Genomic DNA, 11922 nt, shown 5'->3' with positions numbered 1-11922 from the left:
TCATACATTTTGACATAATTTTCCCTCTTTCTAATCAAATTAAGACACTAATCATGCTAATACTGTCATGAAGCATATCGATGTTTTCGCTTATATATTCTCTTTCATGTAGAATGTTGACATTTTGTATTAATTGCTGTTATTTATAAAACAGTTCAGGATTCTTGAAAAAAATATTCTGTTTAAAATTATAATTTACATGATTTATGTAAATTAGGTAATAACAAACAAGGATATCCCAATTATTTTATGATAATTTTCTTCCCTGTCTTACCCTAAGTCTTTATTTTCACTTTTAGGGAAGTTCTGGTGAAATATATATTCTGAATTACGTGTTTATACCATATCGACATAATATGCAAATTTATGCAAATTACTTGCTTATTTGCATAGATACAGCGTGTCTTTCTGGATGAATCTTTTTCTTTTGACTCAAGGAACATTTGTGCCAAGTGGGATATTTTTACTCAAAAATGCAGCATTCAACCTCTTAACAAGTCTACCATGAATAACAAAATGTTTTTCAAGCGTGATTATTGTTCACTTCTTAATGGGTGGATAGATGCTACAGGAATTAACAAATTGAGTAATATATATCGCTAGTTAGTAAAAAAAATGATGGCCTTATATATTGGATCTTTAGACATCTCGAAACGTTTAATTTCGGCGAGAAAAATGTTATGTCCTTATTACGAGATATGTTCTGCCCGTTCAGTCACACAATAGAGACTACTTTATTAATTTTACATTTTTGCATACGAAATTTCATAAAACGTTGCACTACTCTCTTCATATACTTGCTTTGATTTCCAGAAAAAAAACACACAACACGATTTTTCAAGTATTTCTATGATGTTCAGTTTCCTCTGTTTTGTGTGATTGGTAATTTTTAATTTGTCATGTTTGTGAGTATACGGATGGTTTATGTCTGTTTCGGTATTTTAGCGGCTACTTAATGCTTGGCACAGAGCCCTGGTTTAAACCAGCATGACGAAATGGATTTAAACTATCGCGAACTTATTTCAGTTTCCATTTACCAGGGTAGCCCCTTCGGTTACGACAATGTATTGGCGAATCCCCCCCATAAAAATTATATATAAAATAAAATTAAACAAAAAAATATATAAATAAATAAAACGATACATAAATAGATAAATAGAATGCATTAAAAAAAAGGAATATCGTAAAAGGAAGATGTTGATTCCCTGGCACATATCTCGAACGGGGAAAATAGAACATATTACAGTAATTGATCTACTCCTGCGCTAGTCAAACTGTATTAAAAGTTAAAAAAGGGAAGTTAAACAAAAGTTTATTGCAATAATAGCCAAAAGAATAGAAGAAAAATATTGGCAATTTTTTAAAAAGAAAAATCCGTCAAAGAATAACAAAATTATTAGAACTTTAATTATTTGATTTGTGACGTCATATCCAACAACTTTCCTGCATATCGTATCGTTAAAAAACCAAGGAAAAAAAACCGAAAATCTGAAATGGGTTTTATTGTACCTTCGTTATATCAATAGAAAAATCATTTTGCGGCCGCTAAATAAAATGTGACACCCACTCGTTTATGACGTCACTGTCACATGGAGACTCAAATAATAAAGACAACACATGCCATTTACCATAATGAACAATCATCAGGGTTTATTTAGCACAATTAGCATTAAGTGAATATATTGTCTCACTATCCATACAGTATATACCTCACTCCAACAATGATGGGATTATGCCCTGAATTAGCCTATCTATCCTTCACCATTTGGTATATAACTCTAGTACCTGTAGGAATGTTTAGATATCACTTGAGTACATAATATTTCTCATACCATCCTGCACTGTTAGTCAACTTTCAATTCGAATATCATAAGCTCTCTACACCAGTTACTAATCATAGTGAGTTGTGACGGACACCACAACTGTGTCGAGTTTAAAACCTACAAACAACTTCTACAATCAGCTTCTTCAATTTGTTCAGTGCACAAACTCAATAGATAGGCCGACTGGGCTACTCGCCATTCAACAATGAAAACATCGACAAAAACACATGTCTTATCTGAAAATCAGTTTAGGTTTTCTTCATAAGATTGACATCCTTTCTCTGTATAACAGTTTCATTTCAAGCATTATCTCGCTTTGATACAGCTCACCAGTTCAACGATTGATGACAGTCGGCCTGCAAATCGAAGGTTTGGAACTGCTGTGCGGGTGACTTTACTTCAATATAGTTCAAACCGCCAACTCAGTCATCCAGATTGTGTATTTCGTCCTAAGTCCCAAGATCACGTGCCATCTACATTTTGAGAATGCACATAACATATTCTCTAGTATGCATTCATTTTTTTATACAGGTGCGGAATATAAATGACATACATAACTTCAAATTCAGTTTAACAATTACTGACATGCATTGCCTTTAACATTATATGAAGCATTATTTGCTGATTTTAGTACATTTCCAGTTCGAATTGTTACAAATCAAATACAATATTCTACCATGGTCTAGCACAGTTCAGCCATGTCTTTAAAGCATTTGAAAATAACTTAATTATAGTAGCTGAATTACAAAAGTTTCTACCGATGGCTTGAGTTTCACAGGCTTGAAAAAAGGTGTTAAGTTACACTGATGTAACAGGCTAACTCTTCTGCCTTTGGATTATAAAAATAGGTAGCTCTTGCATAATCTTAGCAAGTTCAGGAAGAAAAGTAAAACAAATTATCTTCAACTGTGTTTTTCAGAGCAGCCAAATTCGACTCTCCCTTCCTCATGGAGTTCAAGTTGAGGTGTGACCACTCTCTGTACACTAGCAAGCCACATACAATGTATAAAACCCAATTAAGTGCATTGCTATGTCTCCTATTCAAAAGACAAAATGCTAAACCAAGACAGGTATGTCTTGCACAGCTGAATAACTCCTCACCATCAATGGCACACTCAATAGCTTCTCTCTCTCTCCCTCTCACTGACTTTGATTCAAAGATATTGCATTTTCAACGTGACATTTCACTCCCCTTCCAAGAAAATGCATATCTCTTGAAAGTAAATTTCTGACTTTTTTTAAAATTTGTTTTCTGGTTGTGTTAACCAAAAAAAATAATTATATATGTGAGCCATCCTGGGAAAATGGGTATTATAGGTGAAATTTTGGATTTTGGTGTTTTTATGTTTTCTGGTACCTGGACACATGTACAATGTGTATACAAAATATTAGAGTCTAATTCATGTTTAAATTAGAGATATGGCCAATTGAATCAGGGGTACCCCCCCCCCCTGCCTGGCTGTAAGGGTAGTCATGGTAGTCTGGCATATTATTCATCTTTTCATGATAGGGAAATGTTGGTTCTCTTGTAACGCCCAACATACCTGGCCTAGGCGAGGTGATCTTTGTAGTGCAGACATAATTTCATACATACACACCTAGGCGAATACAATAAAACAAATTATTATGCATATTCAACCACACCCACACTAGAACCCACACCCACACACTCACATTATATGCAAAAAAACCCTTATGGAGACCATTTGTCATACTACATTCGTCATAGCGCGTAGTTTTAACATGGGAGGAGATCACCAGATCCAATGACCAGGGGCAGATGGGGTTGGATTATTTATCTGAATTCTTTTTTTTTTGGGGGGGGGACAGCTTATCATTATTTTTTGGGGGGTGCCCACCCCCACATACGCCGCAGAATATTTTCGAAAATGGGAGGGGGCTGTCCATGCAAACAAAAAGATCACAATCAAATGGTATTTTTTTACATGTTTATACATGCGTTCTAGGTAAAAAAAAGTGGGGCCAAAGCCCCTGCCCACCTCTACCCTACTAGATTCGTCCCTGCCCATAACCCCCCCCCCAAAAGTCACTACCTTGCTGTTTGTCCATACTTTACTTTCTCGCAAAGTAAAATCTAAAAAAATCATGCTTAAGCTTTGGAAAATAAACACAAACAAAATTCAATTTTGCAAAACCAAGTTTTTTTATGTGGCAATAAAGCTGATGCGAGCTACATTTCATAAAGGTTTAATATGACAGCAACTCTTGACGAAATATCAACTTTCATTGAACGAGCGAATTAGGAAGCAGAAGTTTCAATGTTTTCATGGTTGTTTTCATTCGAGCAAGGGATCATAATTACCAACATTTCTTGAAATGGGCCACAGTTGGTTTCTCTTTAGGGATGGGGTAGTCATGGAAATATATTTCACAAATTAGTGCCAAATTATCTGGATCACTGAAGGATTATGATTTTTTGGCACTTCGTTTAAAAAGAAAAAAAAACTTTGCATAAAAACTTGTCTCCACATATTAAAACGACAGGTATTATAACTAACAAATAATCACAAATACATAATCTTCTTTTCTATGCTACACTCTGTACACGTGTGAATGAAATGCGTTGTAAACATCTAATGCTTGAATAAAAATATAATTTCAGAGGTTAATTCTTGATATGGAAGAGACTACATACATTTACTCTTTTCTATGCAGCAGTATTAGCAAAACTCAGGGATGTGCATCGCTCTCCACTGTCCAAATTTGCACTAAAAAGGATATTAAACACGACAATCTCTCCTTAGTGTGTGCCTTTAGTATTATTACACACTCCTTAATACAGTAGCAAACTTACCACATTTCAATTTTCTACAATGACATCCTTCTAATGGGTCAGCAAACGTTATAAATTAAGTTTAATGTTTTTTAATCGAAAAAATTCATAGAATTTGTTCATTCAAAGAAAAACATGTATTTATTTTTCCATTTCCTCCCCAACCGGGGAGGCCGAGGTGCCTTGTCATCATCTAAGATCTTTCCATATATCCTATTCCTTCTATTTGGAAAATCCAGTTGATATAAATGGGAGTATCTGAGACAGTATGTCAGCAGGGTCACCAAAAGGGATAATTTTCGTCCTCTGCATTTTTTGCTTTCTTCATGTCCCGGTCTTAAAAATGCCACGTTCCGATGACTCGAATCTGCATGTTTGATGGATGCAATTGAAAAGCTCACCGATATTAATGTGTTATAAAAACAGTCACATTACACTCTTATTTCTTCATAATCATTGGACATTTATCAACAACATGATATTTAACATTTCACTCTTTGAATGTGTGTAAATGTTATTTGTATTTCTAATAATGGTGGAAGTACTCGCTGATGTCATATTTTTCTACCAAAAATAATAAGATTAAACTATTGTTGGGTAAAAGAAAAATTGAAGGGCGGCTGTCAGCTGCATTGTGGTTCTGAGATGCCTTGTCCTCACTGCACTAATACAGTTGCTCTGTAGATCCATGATGTGCCTTTAACATGCTTCACATAACGAAATAAAGGCCAATTAGTTAACAAATTTTCAGAGTTGAAGTTTATTTTTTAAAAAGACTTTAAAAGAATATTTTTATTTTCAAAAATATTTATTTTTTAAACATTGAATGATTTTGTGTAGAAAGTTGGCGAACCTCATGTAATATAGCTCGACTAGATGGTAGAAAAAATAAGAAATACCCCCCCCCCCCAAAAAAAAAAAAATATTATTTTTGAATAAATTTCTTATAAATTGTGACAATCTGTTTTCTAGTTATAATTTCGATATCATTTGCACAGTTTTGGTGAACCTCATACAAATGAACCCCACCCCCTCTGAAAAAAATTAAAATCAGAAGTCCGACAAATAAGAATTTGTTTTGGAAGGGGGTTTGAAAAATGTCCATAATTAAAAAGGATACTTCGAGCTTAAAATGATCTCATCAAACGTACTAAGATACAACAAGCAAATGCTGCAAATTTCATCAAAATCTGATAACTAGATCTAAAAGGGTTTTTCATGCAATATAAGCACGTCTTAATAAATATTCGTTAGATGGGCTGATGATGTCACATCCCTACTTTAATTTTTCTTATGTCAAAACATAAAATCATACTTATATTTTGTCATACGTGTGTGAATGATAAATCACCCTTTTTGCATTCATTAATATCTAGTCTTGGAGGCGGAAAATAGAACAAACATAATTTCATGTAATGATATACAAAATAACATTCAAGTTGAAACATCTTTGCATAAGTTTGTCAAGTAAATTCATAAAAAATCATGCATAGAACTGTTTCACCGAAATAATCCATATCTTTAAATTATCATGGCTTTTTTACTCCTTGTCCAATTTTGATTTTTTTAATATATATTTTTACAAACTTATTGCATGTGATAGATTTAACTTAAATGGCTATGTTACATACAAATGTGTAACATAGCCCGTCCGCACCTACTTAGATAGTCCGTCGCTACATACAAGTATGAAACGACGGACTATCTAAGTAGGTGCAGATCTAGTTGATAGCCTAGGCAGACATAAGTTAGATCTTAAAAAGGCCGTCAAAGGCCCGGACAAATACCGCGAATCGCATGTTATTTGAAGTTCCTGCTCTCTCTCGATCGATCCACATAAATACGCAACACAAAATTCACATTCAAGTGTTAAGTTGCCATATTCCTCGCATCACAATTATCAATGAATCTAACAAAAACAACTCAATCTGCAACATAATTCAACTTACCTTCATGAGTTTGAGCCAGGGGAATTAAATCCAATCAACATATATCCGAACCAGCCACCAAATATATCGAGCAAATATCCACTGTTAATGTTCTGAAAAATAAAAATGCGCCTGACATTTTTTTATTTCCCGCGGGCCGGGTTGTTTGTTTTGTTTTTCCTCGCGACGCGCGCCAGACAAAAGTTTGATGACACACGTCCTAGCGCATTTATTGTCTCTCACCAATAGTCTGGTTATCGCGCGACGCCACACACACACACACACACACACATATATATATATATATATACACACACACATATCAATCTCATTTACAGCAATTACTTTTATTTGCTAATCTTTCTCACTCTTTTTTTTTCTTACTCTGCGCGGCTCAAAAAATCGGCTCAAACGTTTTCGACTCCTTTGATTGCTTCAATGCGAAAACGGTATGGTTGTAGCGCAAGTGCCTAGCGCATGATTCTGCCATTCGCCACTTTGCGCTTTGCATATAAGCTAGAGGGTGGTGATCTGTTTCGAGTACGAGTAAGAATTCTTTGCCATACAGGTAGGTTCCAAACTTTTTAATGGCCCATACGATTCCTAGACATTCCCGTTCTATAACAGAATATGCTCTCCCTTTTGGAAGCAGCTTTCGACTTGCATAAGCCACTGGGAACTTCTCATTTTCCTCTGTCTGTAGAAGAACTGCACCCAATCCAGAATCTGAGGCATCTGGTCTAAGAATAAAATTCTTACTCAAATCTGGAAGATGTAATATGGGAGGGTTGGCCAACTTTGACTTCAGTGCGTGGAAGGCATTCTCTTGACTTGTCTCCCATCTGATGATATTTGGCTCCAGCTTCTTGATCTTATCTGTAAGGGGAACAGCAATAGCAGCATAATTAGGAATGAATTTCCGATAGTAATTCATCATACCGAGAAAGGATCTAAGTTGATTCTTAGTCTTTGGTTGTTTCACCTCTTGTATGGCTGTTACTTTCTCAGGTCGCGATGCAACTTGTCCATGTCCAATTACATGTCCAAGGAACTCCACACTTTCATGACCAATATAACACTTACTTGGCCTGGCAGTCAACTTGGCGGCTCTAATCCTCGACAACAGCTCAGTGAGAGTTTCCAAATGTTGTTGCCAAGACGTTGAATAGACGAGGATGTCATCTATATAGTTTAGCGCACCTTCTAAACCATCAAGGAGTTTTCTCATGATGCGACTAAATGAGGCAGGGGCATTAACTAATCCAAAGGGCATTACTCTGAACTGGAAGAGACCGTCTGGTGTTATGAAAGCAGTAAGGGATTTAGACTCTGACTCCATAGGAATTTGCCAATAACCTTTACTTAGATCAACTTTGGTAAAGTACTTGCCTTTTGCGATTCTTGTAAAGAGCTCTTCCTGGTCAGGAACTGGTTCTGCATCAAACTTTGTAACTTTATTCAGCTTACGAAAATCAACACAAAACCTATTTGTACCATCCGGCTTTTTAACGATCACTATGGGTGATGCATATGGACTGTTTGAGGGTTCAATAACATTGAGTGACAGCATTGTTTTAACCTCCTTCTTTACTGTGTCTCTGAGGGCATGTGGAATTGGGTATGGTTTACCTTTCGGCAACTCTCGTTGTTTTAACTCAATGGTGTGTTGGCCAAGTGAAGTACAACCAGGGATATCAGTGAGTATGTCTTGGAATTCTGTCAAAAGAGATTTCACTTGATTGGTTTGAGAAGGAAGGAGTTTTTCATTAATCTTAACATCTTCTGCAGATTATGTGGCTCCTATAGGATAAGGTTGAAGGAGAGAAGTGTTAGACATGTATTCCTGATTTTCTGAGGTGTTATCAGAGGATAGGTTTTCATCCTCAATCACAGCAGCACAAACATTGACTGTGTCTTCGTTACTGAGGGCACTTACCTCTTCTCGGGGATAGTATTTCTTTAACAGGTTGATGTGAAAGATCTTTGATTTCCCACTGAGATCAATGCGATAATCTGTGGTACTCACTTTATCGACCACCAGAAATGGGCCCTTCCATTGTAGTAGAAGTTTATTTCTGTCGGTAGGGAGTAAAAGAAGGACTTGGTCACCTACCTGAAACTCTCGATGCTTGGCGTTTCGGTTGTAGTACCTTTCATATCTAGTTGACGACTTCTGTAGTTCTTCGTGGGCATTGCGACATGTTTCATCTAATCTATTTTTTAGATCAAGAACATATTGGTAAGTTGTTTTTGTTTCTGCTGTATCAACTTCCCCTGTCCACAATTCACAAAGTATTGCTATGGGGCCTCTGACCTTTCTCCCATATAGGAGCTCGAAGGGGGAGTATCCCATGCTCTCTTGAGGGGCTTCTCGAACTGCAAAGAGAAGGGGTTCAATATAACGGTCCCAGTTATTAGGGTTTTCTGCACACATTCTTTTGAGCATTTGTTTAAGTGTGCCATTGAACCTTTCAACGAGACCGTTCGCTGCGGGGTGATACGGGGATGTTGTGAATTGTTTGACAGATAACAGTTTACTTACTTGCTTCATGACTTCGGAGGTAAACTGAGATCCCTGGTCTGTTAGCATTTCTTTTGGGATTCCTACACGAGTAAAGATACTCACTAATGCCTCTGCTACTCGTTCTGCTTCAATATTTTGCAATGGGATGGCCTCTGGGTACCTGGTGGCATAATCAATAACGGTAAGTATGTATCTATTCTTCTGTTCAGTTACCGGGTGAATTGGGCCCACGATGTCTACGGCAATCCTCTCGAATGGTACCTCAATGAGAGGCATCTTACCAAGGGGTACTTTCGGAACTCTACCTTTAGAAATGGTTCTTTGACATACATCGCATGACCTGCAAAATCTAGTTATGTCTGTTGTAATACCAGGCCAGAAAAAATTGGTAAGTACCTTTTGAAGTGTTTTCTTTGCACCTTGATGTCCTCCAAGCAGAGCCTCGTGGGCGATTTGCATGACCTGTCTACGATATGGTTTAGGGACGACGATTTGAGTGAAAATGTGACCTTCTTCTACTTTGGGTGAATGAAATTTACGATGCAATATGTCATTGTGGAAATAAAAAGATGAAGTGCCATTATGGCGAGTTACCTTTTCATCTTGACTGCTGGCCAATTCTCTAGCACGGTTCAATGTGGGATCCTCTTGCTGGGCAGTCTTCAGCATCTGTGGGGTGACAATATTCTCAAATGGCATGGGAGTCTTTAATGCCCGGTATGGCTTCTCTAGGTCCCTTCGTTGAGCTCTTGTCTCCACGGCACATATTCCATGGAATTCAGGTGACCAGGATAGGTCTGGGTCATCTGCTGCTCGAACACCTGTAATATTTCCCAAAATGAGATCATATAAAGGATTTTGCATGCAAACCGCCTCAACTCTGCCTGTGAAGTAAGGGGTATCAACGTCAACAATTGCGAGGGGAAACTTCTTTACGGTACGATCAATGAGTATGCATGTTATTAATCTCCCTATCATTTCACTTGGCCTTACGAGATTTTGTTTTACACAACACCACTGCACCCGCTATCCCTAAGAACTGATGCCTTATTAGTCCCAACAAAACCCTGTGAAACTGGCATTTTACTCATGATAAAACTCTTGCTAGTACAAGCTGCACTAAGTATAGGGAATGTATGACCACAATCCAGTTTCACGTGATCTGTTCGTATTTCATCACTAGTTTCAGAGTTGGGCATTTGAATCATCATGCCATCAATACATTTGCAAGTGTATGATCCTTGAGTACTTACCTCTGAGTCATGAGGTGTCCATTCTTGGTGATTAGCTCCTGGTATGGCTGTCTCTTCTGCTGTCATCAACCCTGCTGCTTTTGTAGAGGTAAAACGGCAGTCCTTAGCGTAGTGGCCTGTTTTACGACAAAGGTAACAAAGGGGCTGCTTGGGGGCACTAGTTGGACAATTCCTTGCGAGATGACCTATTTGGTGACAATTGAAGCAAGTTTTTTGTTTGTTATTTTCTTGGAAAGATTTAGCTTGGGATGAAAGCGACTTTCGTTTCTCTTTGATGTACCAGGCTGCATAGGCTGTCTTGGAGGAAACTGTGTTTTAAAATACCCACCTCTTGCATCAAGGTAGTGATCTACCAGGGTTACTGTCTGTTGCATGGTTGCTGGTTGGCGTTCCTTCAGGAAGATTACAAGATCTCGATGACAGCCTTCAATGTACTGACCTCTAAGAATTAGGTCCTTGAGATCCTGAAATGTCAATTTGATACCTGCAAGTTCAATCCACCTATCAAGGTAGTTTTCCATTCGGGTAGCATATTGATGTCCCGTCTCTCCTGTGCGCGGTTTTCCTGTAACAAATTTTGATCTAAATCCATCTTCAGTTAAGTGAAATCTTTTCAAAAGGTCATTCTTCAATATTTTGAAGTTATTTCCATCATCCCAAGACAACTGAGTAAATACCTCTAACGCACTACCTGTAAGCAAAGTACTCAGATTTATGGCCCAGTCAGTTTCAGGCCAATTTTGACTTTTGGCATATCTTTCAAACCTTTGGAGGTAAGAATCAATGTTATCCCTCTCTTCATCGAAAGTAGGCAGTTTCGGCGCTTTCGCTTTATTAGCTGCAACCTGTGAAAGGTTTATTTCAGAACCATTACTTTCGCGGGCAGTGCGCTTTTCGCGTTCTATCTCTAGCTGTAGCTCTGCCACTTCCTTTTCTCTCCTTTTCAATTCGAGCTGTTCTGCTCTCTCATCTCTTGCTCTTTTCTGTTCCGCCGTCACAAATGACTTTAAATCGTTCCCACTCAATCCAAACTTTTCCCCTACTTCAATCAACTTACTCAAATCCATGTTATGCCTATTATATAAGACCAATTTCACGGCCGGTTTATGTATTTGGCCCTCTATCGGCGACGCCATTGCTGCGGTGTGCAAGTGCGCTGACCGCGACTGGCTCTGTGTACAAATTCAATGAAAGATTACAGATAAGCTCTGATATTGTGTCATTAACTTCATCATAAATCAATAAAATAACGCATGGACACCTGGGTAGACGATGTAAGACAATGGCCATATCTGACCGATGAAGGTATGATGAATTTTTGCACTTTGGCTACTTTTTCCCCTTAGTTTTGTCAGTAAAAGTGAGTTGATGATGACCAAGAATCGCTGTTGGTTTTCATCAGGGAGCTCACTTCTTGTTGCTAGTAAATTGTGTTAGAGTAGTGGGAGAGTGAACGAGACATAGAGTGAGAGAGAGAGAGAGAGAGGATGAGAGTATGTGTGAGAGGAGGGGGATAGGGAGAGGGGAATAGTGAGAAGGGGGGGTAGTGAGAGAGAGAGAGAGAGAGAGGGACTGATATTTCCATCTAAGCATGATCAAA

At 37.7% G+C, this 11922-nt stretch overlaps 1 pseudogene; it reads right to left on the bottom strand.

The window, feature by feature from the left end:
* Positions 1 to 9759: 9759 nt before the first annotated feature.
* Positions 9760 to 11103, bottom strand: LOC121416937 (annotated as a pseudogene).
* Positions 11104 to 11922: the final 819 nt, after the last annotated feature.

This window comes from Lytechinus variegatus, chromosome 6, assembly GCF_018143015.1.
Source record: "Lytechinus variegatus isolate NC3 chromosome 6, Lvar_3.0, whole genome shotgun sequence".
Taxonomy (NCBI): Eukaryota; Metazoa; Echinodermata; class Echinoidea; order Temnopleuroida; family Toxopneustidae; genus Lytechinus; species Lytechinus variegatus.
The sequence above is the reverse complement of the archived record's forward strand: the minus strand, read 5'-3'. Positions and strand labels throughout refer to the sequence as shown.